Below are 15,465 nucleotides of genomic sequence, written 5' to 3'. Positions count from 1 at the left end.
CAGGCCAGAGAACTGTGGCCCGGCAGCCACTGAGAGAACAAGGAGGCCTTTGGAGGGCGGGCAGAGGCTGAATGGCCACCGGTAATGGTCGTAGTGACAGTCATGTTGGTGAGCGAGGCTTTCTGAAAGGGGGACAAATGTCTGGGGGTGAAGCGCAGCCAGGTGATGACGGATGTGATGCCAAAATGGCATCTCCTTCCTTTCACATGATCCTTATAATGAGGTTTTGTTTACTGGTACTTACCACTGTAGCTCTGCAAAGCTTGTTTCAAAGTCGGGGGATTTTCTTTCACGTTCTCTGCTCACCTACCAATTTGGACATCTATCTGCTATAATTTATGCATAGTTACATGCAGACCTGATATGTACAAGCTTTTATTTAGCTAAATATGCCTGCTAAATTTTCAACTATCCACCAGCTAGTTTCTAACATTGTTCATGAGGTCAGGAGGAGTGGGTCTGTTGGTTTTTTGGTAAAAACAGAGAGCTGTGACTCTGAGTGACCAACATTTTAGGAGGTTTCAAATGAAGACAAGGAGAAAAAAAGATTAAACTATATTCACTTACATATGCAGCTTTGTTGTTTATGCTTTTATTTTCCACCCAACATAATCATGCTGTTAAAGCTGGATATAATTGTATTTTTTGACTGCAGGAGTAAATACACCATAGAATCTTACGGAATATTTCCATCTAAGTTGACATTTTGTGACCTATAAAAATGCATCACATCAGTCATGACTCATTCAGTCACATCTCTTACAGAAACCCAGATGTAGGGCTTTTGTCCTGCTGCGTTTTTAGTGAATTTACCGTGCAGGATGAATTTACTGACCAAAGTGTTGCATTTGTGCAGACATTTTCTGAGCAGGAAATCTGGACTGATAATTAAATGGCAGAAACGTGCACATGCAGTCAAAATTGTTTTGTAATCTAAGAGGCTTAACGCAGCAAGACGTCAGCACTGCAATGCCACTGCAATGCTTTAGTCCACCGTCACCCAGATTTCAAGGGTTTCTGCTTAAAGTCTTACGTAAGAAAAAAAAATGACTACACTGCATGTTTATGCTATCAAACACACATCCCGCATCCAGCTGCGTAGCATCACCCCCCCAACCTTTTCCTCCTTGTCTTTTTTTCTTGTAGATGACTGCATTATCCAATTTCAATTAGCTTATCTGTCGCACCTCTCTGTAATGGCTCATGTCTTTTGTTATCACCTTTATTGACTTACCTGCCTTTCATTGGAGAGATGGGGCTTCACTTGCGGCTACTGAAGTCTGTGTGCAATCTGAAGATTGAGACAAGAGGTGGAAAGGTGCTAAATACACAGAGATTATATCCTAAGGTGATCCACCTGTCTTAAGGAGGAGCACTAGTTTTTTATTTTTTATTTTTGTTTGGTTTGTTCTCCCATTAAAAACTCTTAGTGTAAAACTAGTTTGGAAACAATAAGAATACTGGACACATAGGGAAGCACACTAACCTACTAAAGTTTGAATCTACTGTGAAATAATTTGTAAATCTCTGGTTCAAGTGCAAGGGTGGATGTGTACAGTTAACCTTTACAGTACAGACAGTACTGACACAGCAATGTGCCAACATTATGTCATGCAATGACGGCTTTCATGATGCAAAATTTTCCACTTCCTGCTCCTCAGTGACTGCAGGATTTTTGATAGTCCCAGCTGTAGACGCAGTGCACTGGAGTATACTAATGTTACAGCAGAACACAAGCAAAGACACGTGAAGGTGTCACCGTTTGCTGTTTACAGAACACACTTCCTATTTCTTTAGCAACAAATTCCCCTGGTGAATTAAAGTATGAGCAGCTAGATTTTCTGGCAAGAAACTGTACTCAACACCGCTTTTCATGTTGATAAATATGGTACCATTATATACAGAATTAAAGCATTATATCGTAAGGTGTTTGGCTGTATTTATATTTTTATGTTTAATTGTTTCGACTCTCTGCATTACTCCATAATCTCCATTAACTTTTTATTATTGTAAAACATAACTCAGTGTCTTCACCCCTGTGCCTCTCATCCTCCAGGTTGGAGGATACATATTTTCCCTAGCAGCTGGTGGTTACTAGAGGGTCACTGCCAGCCCTATGTGACTGAGGCCTTACGCCTTGCACCACTCAGGAAACATCCACCGCAATGAAAATCTTACTTTTTGGGGGGTATGTTTGTTTTTGACTGTTGCTGCTGTGATTGAGTGGCTGGATTGGTTAAATTTTTTATATCAGCAGTCAGTGTTTTCCTCCTGTGACACAAAGTTCCTGATGGCAAGCTACATTTTTTTGGAAGCAACTAGAAATTTCTACTAATGTCAACTACCCTAACCCTAACCCTGCTTGAACGTCCTTGCTTAAAACGACCAAAACAGCCCTGGAATTTTGAGTTTAACGCTAATAGATGATGTGCTGGTGTATATGTGCATATATAGATATACATATGTGTATTTAAAGAGTGATAAGTTGTCATATTAGCAGGTAATCTGGGACAAGGTAAGGTATGCAAAGTCAAAGGGCTTGTACTGCAAGGCTTGGGAATTTTAAGTATGCGTCCCGTTTTCTCTTAGATCACGTATATTATCCACAGTTGCTATTTCACCTACTGGCTTTAACTGCGACTGGTTTTTCTATAGATAAAATTATTAGAAAGGCAAATACCAAATTCTGTCCAATATTATTGCAAATTCAGTTTCCACTAAGTCAAAGCTATCTGATGTCTAGTGAAAGCACAATTTATTATTTTGATATTGAATTTCACAAATACAAGAAAGAAAGGAGGGGGGAACAAGTGGTTGGAAGACGAGGAAGGAAACCCTAAGAAATGACAAAAATGAGGCTGGGAAAAAAAAAAAAGAAAAGACAGAGGGGGAAACAGAATGCTTCCTTGTGTCTTCTGGCGGTTTAGCTTTTGTTTGAAATGAAAATTCAGAGTGTTTGAGGGATTACAGTGGATTGGCAGGCCCATGGGAGCCAAGCAGTTATCTGTACACCAGTAATATGGAGTATGGTAATCATCGCAGTGTGTGTGTGTGTGTGCATGCAGAGAAGTGTATGCGTCTTCTATTATGAGCCGACGAGTGGCAATTCAAACAAACACACAATGTGGTCAATCAGAAAATAAAAAAACAAACCAAAAACAAAAAAGCCTTTTCTGTTTGACCACATCTTCTTCTTCACCTCTATGCCAGCATGAAATTCCACAGAGCCTTATTTTTATTTTATTCTGTTCTCTCACTGGGTCACCGCCTTTGCTTCTCTTCCACCTTCATCCATACATTCACCGCTTCGCTCCTTCATCCCTCTCGGTGGGGCAGAAAAAACGCTGCCACGCTCCATTGGTTTTGAGAGGCGGTAATTTTAGGTTTGTGTCCAACTTCAGATTAATGTTGGTATTTTGACTTGTAGTTCAGAGGCTGGGGAGTGACGCCCTCAGTGTGTTTTTCTACACGAGTGTGTGTTTTAGGGGCGTCACTCCCTTCCGCTGACTGCTCGCTCACCTTGTCCATTAAGGGGGTCAGCGGGAGGTAATGTTGTGGTTGAAACATACCTGTGGGGCTGACCTGGGTACGAACATAAACACCAGCTTTACCTAACATTCCTCAACACACTCTCTCTCACATGCACAGACACACGTTAGTCGTTCTCTTTGATTCAGTGGTTTTTCCGACTCATTTACTTGACTTTGCTGTTGTTTTACAGGACTGACAGAATCACTGAACAAAACTGCCTCTCTTAAAGAACAAGGCACAAAGATTAAATATTAAAAGTACGATGATATGACAAAGCATTTATTTGGGAAACATTGCATATATGCACTGTATAATGTATAATAGCTCATGAGAGGAGTTTTGAGATAGGCTTCCTGAGCTGATACTTGTATTTTCTCACATCATCCCAAAGCATAATCAGTTTTTTGATCCAACTCCAATTAAAACATTGTGTTTTGATTATTTAGTATACACATCCAGAAATGCATATACTATTATATATTGTACATATATTTATTAGTTTCAGATGTAGCCATTATTGTATTTTGCTTGTTTACATTATAGTATTTGCACAACTCTGTTGCTTGTGAAGCTCGCACACAAGAATTTCACTCACGTGTGCTGTACCAATGTACCTGCACATGTGATGTGACAATAAAAGTGATTTGATTTGATTCTCAATGATTTTCAGATAAATCTTACACTAGAAACACATTCACGCATTCCTTGTATAGAATCTGATACATCTGACTGGATGGCCTTCCCAAATCCATCTCTAAGTCTGCAGAATGGTTTTATTAACTCACAGGTGTATAAAAAAAAATCATATCGAAAAAAATGGTGTGTTTACATAAAATCTAACATCCATCCATCCATCCACTTCTGCTTGTCCTTTTCAGGGTCACAGGGGGCACTGGAGCCTATCCCAGCTGTCTTAGAGTGAGAGGCAGGGTACACCCTGAACAGGTCGCTAGTCCTTCGCAGGGCTAACACATAGATAGAGACAATAATTCGCACTGATATTCACACCTATGGGCAATTTAGTGTTTCCAGTTAACCTATCCCCACTAAGTGCATGTCTTTGGGCTGTGGGAGGAAGCCAGAGTACCCGGGGAGAACCCACGCAAACACGGGGAGAACATGCAAACTCCACACAGAAAGACCCCGGCCTGATGGTGGACCTTCTTGTAGTGAGGCAGCAGTGCTAACCACCGTGCCACCATGCTAAAATCTAAAATCTAACAATCATGTTAAATTCATCAACATATTACTTTCCTTGTCTCAGGCGCTTTATTAATACTCACAGTCCATCACATATTCTTTACTACATGATCTCATGTATGTCTTGAATATGTTTGTAAGTGTGCTTGTGTTTTGACACGTTTAATGACTGCTTCCGTTTTTTTTTAAAACTGAGAAACATTTTGAGAACATAAAAAGCCCCTCTTCCTTTTTCTGCATTCCTCTTTCTTATTCAGTCTCAATAGTCCCTCTTTCGCTCTCACACACACATATACACAAAACTTAATGCCTGACAGAGAGCTCACAAAAATATTGTCAGTGTATAATAACAGAAGCAATTTCTCCATCAGAATTAGTTCAACCACCATATCCTGTAATGCATTGTAATTTAATACTGTTCCAATTCGCTGCCGATTCGTGTTCAGCTCGCACTCTTTGCCATTTCAGGTCTTGTTGGACACACAGTTTATAAAATCACCCATAGAGCTGAAGTACTGCCGTCTCAATTTAAAAATACTATTATTCCTGCTGTACACAGACGTGAAGGTAATATAATCCCCCTTCTGTCTCCATCACTGTCTCTGTATTTGTTCCCATAATAGAGTAAGTCATATTTATTTCTATTTATATCCTTTGTTACTAGCAAACTTTCCTTGAACATGCATTGTTGCTGCATAAATATGTGTCAATGTGTGTTAGGTTATGCCCTGATGCAAGACTCGAGTACGAGAGTTTCAGTTTTCTTTTCTTCCTGGCTGATACAGTTCCTCATCTGTAAACACACTAAAGGTCAGTCAGACATCATCGAATCTTGTATGTTTAACACGATGATTTCCTTCCATTAGTTTCACAGCCAGTCTAGCCTCAAGGTGAACGTGTGAAATAGCCACAAAATAGCAGTTTGTCTTATTGTGTTCATCAACATGAACTGTCCAGTTAGTTCATGTCAGTTATCATGACTTGAAAGCTAATGCATTTAATGGGAGTCGTATTTCATATCAGCACATATGTTGTAAGAGTCTCTCAACAGGTTTGGTCTAAGGACACTCTATCCTAATCTCTATGAAGCAATATATATATATATATATATATATATATATACAGTCCTATGGAAGAGAACGTTTTCACAGGACTCTGAAAGATTATTCACAAGTGGAAAACATTCAAGACAGTTGGCCAAGTTTTCCCAGGAGTGGACGTTCCAGCAAGGTCAGGCTGAGAGACTGCAAAAAAGTTCATGTCAAACTTTACTGCCCTCCGTTAGCATGTTAAAGTCCAAAGTTCATGACATTACAATTAAAAAAAGACTGAACAAGTATGGCTTGTTTGCAAAGTAACAATATAAATTAGATAGTTGAGACCAAAGTGGAAGTGTTTGGCCATAATGTATAATATAAATACTATAATATAGTAAACAGAATCTCATCACAAACACCTCGTAGCAACTGTCAGCACGGTGGTGGTGGGGTGATGATGATTTAGGCCAGGGATGGGCAATTCCAGACCTCGAGGGCCGGTGTCCTGCAGGTTTTAGCTCTCACCTTGGGTCAACACACCTGAATCACATGATTAGTTCGTTACCAGGCCTCTGGAGAACTTCAGGACATGTTGAGGAGCTAATTTAGCCATTTAAATCAGCTGTGTTGGTTCAAGAACACATCTAAAACCTGCAGGGACACCGGCCCTCGAGGCCTGGAGTTACCCACCCCTGATTTAGGCGTTTCTGGGTTTTGCAGCCATTGTCATTGAGTCCACCATGAAATCTTCTTTATATCAAAGTATTCTAAAGTCAAATGTGAGGCAACATAAAGCTTTGTAGTCTATGCAACGGAACAGTGATCCAAAGTAGGAAAGAAGCACATCAGCGGAATGACTGAAAACGAAAGGAATCAAGTTGTTTCAGTGACCCATTCAAAGTCCAGATGGTCTGGAGTTAAAGGAATTTCAAAGAACTGTACATAAACAAACGCCAGCAACCTTCAATTAACTGAAGCAACTTTATAAAGAAGAATGGGCCCAAATCCTCCACAAGAACGTAAGAGACTGAGAAAGTCACACAGACAGCAATTACTTCAAGTCATTGCTGCTGAAGATAGTTATGCAAGCTATTGAATCATGGTGTGTGCTTAGTCTTCACAACTCTCTGCAGTCTGGTAGAAAAATGTTTTTCATATGACCATACATAAATATGCAGAATCTGTAGGCTCTGCAGAGGTTTGTTGACTGTATTGTTGCATGAAACTTAACAGTCTATGTTGAGAGTCAAAGAGGAAACAGGTTTACCCAGACTTCATAACAACCCATTGCAAACACTGCCAATAAAATTGTGACTTGGCACTTTTAATTTGGTTTGTAAAATGCAAGGTATCAAAAAATATTTATCTGCTGTTACAGGAGCTGGCATCCCATCTGCTGCAACGAAGCCAAAGGGTCAAAGGTGGGACAATAACAACTGTAAATGATTAAAGAGGCAAAAGAAACAGAGGCAACTAACCTGAGTCCCCAAACACCCACCCCAAAACACACACATACACACACACTTACTTGATCCATGGTAGCAGGAATGTGTGACTGCACTGTGTTGACCAGGATTTAATCCTCTGAGAGGAGAAGAAAAGGGGGCTGCATTAAAGCTGCAGTTTAGTGTAATTTGCTAATTACAGGGCTTGTTTTCTAAAAAATTTTCTTTTTTGGAGCCAGAGCTTGTCTTTGTGTGTGTGGGCATGTGATTACATGTATGCATACAACACACACACACACACACTGCACCATCTATTAGGGCTTATGATCCTTTGAACACAGATATCCACAGTCAGTCTGAAATTTAATATCTCGAGGACTAAAATTGTCTTCAATACTTGAATGAGCTCTTAGACTATGAGAGGATCGAATTCTTACTGATATCCAAAGCAACAAAATTCCCTCTGTTTGGCTAAGAGCGCCTCTGACTCATTCTTCTCTGGTCAGATAACAAATTAACGCGTTAAAGAAAAAGTATATCTGTGGTGTGTAAACTGTACATAGCTTCACTGTAAGTATAAGCGTGCGAGTGTGTGTGCTCGGAGCAGTGTGTGCAGCTATGTGCGAACACAGGCCACCCTCTCGGCTCTCCCCTGGTCATTAGACATGTGTCAGTGAGCAAAGAGCTGATCAAAGCGTGTGTGTCGGTGGGCCGGCAGGCCGGACGGCCACGGACCTGTCTCTAATTGGCTGGGGAGGAAACTTGTAATGAAAGGCTATTAGCCCAGCCAGGAACCTCAGAGCAGCCAGGCGCACACCAACAGAAATTGCTTTTTTGGTTAATGGACAGTTTTCTCCCATCTCTTTCTTTCACCCTCTCTTTCCTCACTTCTTCAACTTTCCCAGAATGCACCCAAATGTTTGTATGAATTTTCTTTTTTTTTCACTTGTTCGGTGAAGGATCTCGGTCACCTTTTTCTCATACTTTTCTCTCCATTTTTGGACATAGTTTAATGTTATTCATCATGAAGCCTTTAACCGGTCCCAAAAAATAAAAGACAGATTGAAGTGGTGGAATGAACTTGACCCTGTGTTTTTTGTACCATCATAAAAGAAGGGACGGGGATGAAGGTCACTTACCTAGTGCTGTCTTTGTCACTTGTCCAGAAAGAGACAAAAAGCTGTGCAGCAGACGGCAGGAGAGACAGAAAGAAAGAGGAGGGCTCCTCTTCTTCTCTCCTTTATTCTTGCGCCGTCTGGCCAGCTTTTGTTCGCCACTCTGGAGTTATATATCATGTACACGATGCATGAAGTTCACCTTGTCAGAAAAAAGCAACACAACCCTGCTGCCGTCGGTCACTGTGTGTGTGTGTGTGTGTGTGTGTGTGTGTGTGTGTGTGTGTGTGTGTGTGTGTGTGTGTGTGTGTGTGTGAGTGAGAGAGAGAGATAGAGAGTATGTGTGTCCAGGGTTTGGCTGATTATGGAATGCATAATACTGCTCAGGTGTTAGGCAAACCTGTCATCACCCCCATTGCTGAGATTGCACATGACCCTTTTGATTCCGCCTTCTTTATTTTACACTTACCTTTTTCCTTTTTCTTTTCCTCAGCTCTCTCTGACTGCGGCTACATGCATGTAATCTGTGTTGATAGAAAGCTCCGGAGAGATCTTCACAGCCCTCCCCAAGCTGATGAAGAACTACCTCTTCCAGGCTTTGCCCAGAGTTAACCTGATGCACAGCAGACCAACCCACCGCACAGAGCCTCTCATCTCCATTCAAAAGTAGCCTGAATTCTTCTTCACACTTATCCTTGCATTTTTCCACCCAATCTTTGGGAAAAAAAAGATTTCTTTTTGTAATCTGAAAGTCGTCTCTTGGTAGATTTAAAAGACATAAGGATGAAAGAGAAGGCTTTAAAATCTGCCCCACATCCAGACAAGGTGTGAATTCGAACATCACAGTGTACCTGAAACACAAAGACTGCATTTTCCACATTCAAACTACAGCAAAAAGGATGGAGCATTGTTATTTCAGGTGTGACCAGACCAGTGTTGGGTAAGTTACTTTAAAATAGTAACTTAGTTAGATTACTAGTTACTTCTCTCAAAAGTAACTCAGTTACTTCAAGTTACTCGTTACTTTCAAAGTAACTAGTTACTAGGGAAAGTAACTTTGGTTTTACTCAGAATTCTCTTGTTAATGTGTTTCTTCCATAACTTTGCCAGTCTTCTAGCTTGCTTACTTGCCACAAGTGCACTGTGCCACCTACCAATAGAAAGGAAAATATAATGTATAATGTATAATGCATATTTCCACGAGAGAAATCCCACGCCTGGACCGTCATTGACTGCTGCCATGATTCTAGCCTACGTCACAGAGTCATGTGCGCCTTTTACATCCAACACAAAAACTGCAGTCGTGGTGCTTTCGATTGTACTCAGAACTCAGAAATTCTGTCTTCTGAATAGGAAGATGTAGGTAACACCAGACTGCAGATGAGCTGCATACATGGCTGGACTGGGACAGAAAATTGGCCCGGGCATTTTGACTAGAGACCGGCCCACCATTATAGGAAAAATCTTAAAGCCTTTGAATGAAAATAAACACTGTTGTGACAGTGATGTACACTGTTTTGATGGTATATATGCATCAATCTATCAATCGTTTGTTGTAAGATTCAGATAATTATTTTTTAAAAGCTAGACATTTTAAATGAGAATAAGAAAGAAAAGTATTTCTTTGTGCCCACATCTCCCTGTTAATGCCCTACCTGCCCCCCTGGCAACACTTTGCTAGATTCGCACCTGCACAGTTACCAGCTGTCAGCTACCTAAAAAAGGATCCTGGTGTTATTTGTCTCTCAGAAACAGTTCATAACTTCCCTTCAACTCATTCATGTCACCTAAAAGGTAAACCTGTTTCTCCATCACCTGTTCAGCTCTGCTGATTCATCTCCTGGTTTCATCTTCATGTTTCCCTCTCACCAGATAACCAAACAGACATCATGACCAGCAGCTTTTTTGCAGCTGTGGCTCCAGCAAACATCAGCTGATACTAGAAATTAATATTAAATAAATTCTAACAACAGCTGATCAAGCTTAAATGTGCTGCTGTTGTTTAGCGCCACATCCGCTGGTTTCCTCTTTCTGGCACAAAGTGAGCGATAAACAAACAAGAGAGCCGATCAGCTGATCATTGATCAGTTTTCATGATTGAAGTAGAAACGGGAGAGGGAGGTGGGAGAATGAGAGGAGAAGAGGCAGCTGTGCAGCAAAGACACAGAGTAACTCCAGCTTTGTGTCTTTTTCAATTGTAGCTGAATTACGGGACAAACTGTTCCTTTTCACCTCAATAAGAAACGCGTAATATTTTCTCTGAATAGCAGACGGGACGGTTGGCAACTCTAATAACTTATGAACAAAATAAAGTTCAACATCATTAACTTCATAGCACCACCCAGCTGTATAGAAACTCCGTCATGCTAGCTAGCACGCAGTACGGAAAAAGTCAGAATAACGAAAATAAACTCCACCTAAACTTGGTTCATATCTGACCCAGAGAGACTGCAGGTCATAACTTCTTACCTGAAGTTCAGTTCACACTTGGACCGGCGGCCGCCTCGGGTCTCTTTTCCTTCTGCGTCCCCTTTCCTTCATCCACCTGCTGGCCTCCACCACTTGCTAATGTTACTGAATCTGTGGAAGCTCCGCGATAGCCACCACACGAAGTAACGAGTAACGACCCTATCTAAATCCCAGTAACGAGTAACGCGTTCCTGATTTTAGCATAATAACTAGTTACCGTGCTCGTTACCACAATAATAACGTAGTTACTGTAACGCGTTACTTAATAACGCGTTAGTCCCAACACTGGACCAGACACACATTATCAATGATCATATTTTCTGAGAATACAGAAAGTGTCTTGAGGCACAGCTTTACTGTGTTGTTGTGTATTTTAGCAGTAAAATTATGTTTCTGACTGAAATTATGAAACAATGAAGCTCAATTCATAACATCCAATGTGACGTTAAGTATTTAAGCTTGCAGACTGGTAGAAAATTTACATATAAACTAAGCACAGCTACAAATGTGGTAACTTATCACCTAACACTAGCAACCTTGGTTAGCAGGTCTGTGGGTTTCACTTAGTTCCGTCAACAAAACAGGAGTGTAACTATAAAGTTGGTCCTTTTAACAGGAGTATCCATGGTAGTGCTGTGTAAGACTGCAATATATGGTATCAAACCAACACCTTGTAAGTACAGGGCCAGTATTGCAGATACCAGTATTGATCCTTTCATCTTACAAAGGCAGCTTGTGAAGGGCAGAGCAGTGTGTCATGATTTATGAGATGAGTCGTTATCATTTTGCCAAATAAATCCATGTTTTTCTTTACTTTCCACAATGATTAGCAAAACACAACGAAAGACACCTTTCAGCTTTTCATGTATTTTGGAGACCTGGAATATAAATGTGCCTGGCTCTAAAGCACTTTGGGCCAACTTGTGTTGTTTAAATGCAACATTGGCTATAAATAAAATAGACGTGATAGTCGACACAAAAAGGGTTTTGTGGTATGTTTTTTCATTCACCAAAAGTTCTTTAACACATGTCAGTGGGCTGCATACTGCGCTTAGAGTATAGAAACAAAATAAGTATTGTAAGTATGTGATAAACCAGGTAACATCTAACATCATGTGTGATGATTCATGCTAACTGTGAGCCCAAAGTATAGCTTAGGTGTGAGGTTTGGAGTCGTGCCAGTTTTCTACGGTGTTTGAGACATCTGGTTTAGACTGGTGAAAGCTCTTTGTCTACAAAGAGGGTGCAAGTGTGAGCGGCATATTAGCAAAGCAGACGCAGCAGGAGTTACAGAATATGAACGGCAGCTCACAGTTTTCAAAAGCTAAGGTTCAAGTCCCACAACACAATCACTGTAGTCAAAACAGGAGTGCATCTGCTTCATCAGACGCTTGTGAGAGACATGACTGATGTGTTTTGTATGTACCCTGTAAACTGCCTTAATAAGCACAGTACAGCAGGTGATTTAGGCTATTGCATGTTTTTTTCCTCTTCCACCACCTTTAGGCCAACTCAATATTTCTGTTTTGGTGGTTGTAATAGTTTAACACAAGGCAATAATTTTACCCAAATACAGCTGATTCTAAGTCTCGTTGACAGAACACCAAGACTTACAGCGAATCTTGGACTGTGCCACCAGTCCAAGCAAGAGTTTCCCAAATTAAAAGGCTGCAAGACAAATACAGAGCTGCTATTCCTCCTACCAGACCTGCAGGTAACTCGAGGTATCCTGCCATGTCCTGGTATGCTGAGCTTGCTTGACATTTGGCTGTATTAGAAAATTTGTCAGTTTGCTAGTTTTTGATCACATGTAAAGACAGCCCATTTTGACAAAGGTTTAATCACTTGCTAAAACCTGCTAGACACACTCAAGGACAAACAGGAGACCTCGAGATGCTAAAAAACAGATCTTTCTACATCGCAGCTTGGAGCAAAGTTATTCCAAATCCAACAATTAAACTTCTTCAATGAATGTGTGGGTTAAAGTTGTTTTAGTGCTAATAAAAGCTAAGCAAATTGCTTTACGCTTTTTCATCAAGGAATTAAACTGAGTGCAGACATCTGAGGAGCACTCAGCCTCACCATCTAGTCCCTCACAGTATTAACATGCACTCACAAACCCGCGTTACGCAAGTACAGTGAGTAACCGCACAAACAAACTGACAATAACGCTGCCAATTCTCCTTCAGAAATCTAGCCACCAAGGCCCGCCTTTCAGATGGAAATATGTTTGTGTGTCATCCTGGCTCACAAAAGGGGAGGGAGGTGGGAGTGTGAGAGTGGGGGTCCGACTAGTGATTACCTCTTAAATACATATAGATGCGGGCCCTTTGAATGGCTGCCTATTGAGTGGGAGATTGGGTTAAATTAGATGTTAATCAGTTCCGTTCTCCTGTTGGTGAACCGATAAGAGCTTCAGGACCACCCCTCCATGAGATATACACTAAAAAAAAAAAAGCATGCACACGCGCAAACACACATTCACGCACACCTCTTTCCCCTTTTTTATGGTAATGCAGGGAGTGCGCCTCCCCATTTAGATTTTTGACTCACTCTCTCCGTCCCTTAGAGAAATGCCGATCGTTCACTCACTGCATTTAATAACAAAGAGGAAGAGGGAGATAAGTTGTGCAGCTCAGACTGAAAGCAGCCTAGAAACACATTTACTTTTTTTCACCGAGGTTGAAATAGCCCAAGTTAAACCCGTATAGGGGGAGAGAAGGGAGGGGAAAGAAAAAAAAATCATAACCAACTCCCTCTCTTTCAAAAGGGAAAATAAGACGGCAGTGAAAAGTGTTGTATGAAATCCTTCAACTTCTGAAAGACTCACGGACATAGATGATTGTGCACTGGGATCCTGTTGCCTCATTCAAGGCACAATCGAGAGCTTTTGCCCAGAGATGACATATTTATGTATTGGGACGAATAAGCATAATCTAACTATATTGTGTACCGTTCAACTGAATATAAAGTCATTATATTAGTCTCCAAATATGGGTGTGGCCTGCTGGAATCACTGCAGATATGGATGTGGGATTATAAGACATCATTACACCACTGAGATGAACTAAAAGTGTGTTCATTCTGAGGCACAATAGCCACAAATATTCTTGTGTCTGCAAAGGAATTACGCTATTTTTGTTCCTTTTGCACACTTAACACTTCATATATTATCATTTATTTCAGAAAAGAAGCTGTCTAATTGTGGCAGTGAACGTCAGACGTCTCTGAAATTGTAATGTTTTTACCGCTTTGTGTGCAATGATGCCATATCAGACGGAAAAAAAATGAAGAACAAAATTACAAGCATTATTGGAAGTTCCACTGGAGGATTTTTGCCCAGATAGCAGATGGTTACATGTGCGGTGGGAAAGAGATACCGACTTGAAAGGTTTCTGCTGGTCTTTTAAGGTGACTGTTGCAACATACTGTACAGCGTGTGTGCAAAACATCAGATGAAACAGTGTGTGAAAACACAGGTGCGGGACAAAAGTCAACGAACCCAGCACCCCCTCACTTTAAGCTGCTGCATCTTGTGTTTTACCATCAATAAATCATCACCGCATCACCTCTTAGACACGAGTGCACTTACTGTACACAAATAAGACAGTTTCCAAAAAGATTAACAGACAAAAAAACTGAACTTTTCTTTCAACTTTGGTCATAATATATTGCCTAATGGAACAAAACCAACAGTACATCTGCAGAGGCAGAAGATTTAAATTATAAAATGCATTGTGATTAAAAAGAAATCTTAAAATGTCACAAGTCCGGAGCTTTTCTTCTCCTCAGAAAGTGTAAAGGGTAAGGCTTACTGAGGAACAAAAACAAAAACCTCCAGAGACTCAAAAATTCAGATAATTATGGCATCTATCTTAACAATCAGTTACTCAACATTCAAGCAAAATTTCTGGAAGCTCTGACGCTCAAATAGTCAAAAATAATTTGCAACTGAAAATAATGCACATACTCAAATATTCTGCTTAAGTAAAGTAAAAGTACTTGACTATTGCAAATGCATCATCTTTTTTTCTAAGGAATACTGGATTTTTTTACACTGCACACATTTACTGCCAATGAAGATTTTGCCTGCACAAATAATACAATATTTTGATATATATAATACCCACTTACAGTCTAAGCAAATAAACAGCACATTTCATATAAAGTCATAAAATTAGTAAAGCTACATGGAAAGTCAATTCCAGTTCCTCAGAGCTAATATATCACTAATTAAAATCCATAAATGTAACATGCTGCATTTACATACATGTACGTCACTTGATAGCAAATTATGTTGTGCTGTTAACACTTCACCTTCACTGCACTGTGTTGTCGTCAGATATGAATTGTTGCTGCTCTGCTGCTCAACATTTTAAGAATCGCGAGCTCTTATTTCATCACAATTAACAAGACTAATGTGAAAATTACCTATCAAAGCTCACTCGGTGTTTACCATCAAGATTCATGCTGTGTGTGCGTGTGTGTTTTTCCCCTCCGCCGGCTCTTTTCTCCATGACTTATGCACTGCAGTTTGACTGTTTCAGGTCAGAGGAAAACAGATAAGAAGAAGTGATTTTTCTTACCTTGGTCACACCCCCCCTCCCCCCTCATCTCCACCCCCCCCTCCCCAACCCCCTTACCATCAACACCACCACCACCAGCCTT

The sequence above is a fragment of the Mchenga conophoros genome, linkage group LG17 (assembly GCF_057382185.1).
Source record: "Mchenga conophoros isolate Kocher_MC1m ecotype Shallow Benthic linkage group LG17, M_conophoros_male_GT1.1, whole genome shotgun sequence".
Lineage (NCBI taxonomy): Eukaryota > Metazoa > Chordata > Actinopteri > Cichliformes > Cichlidae > Mchenga > Mchenga conophoros.
The sequence above is the reverse complement of the archived record's forward strand: the minus strand, read 5'-3'. Positions refer to the sequence as shown.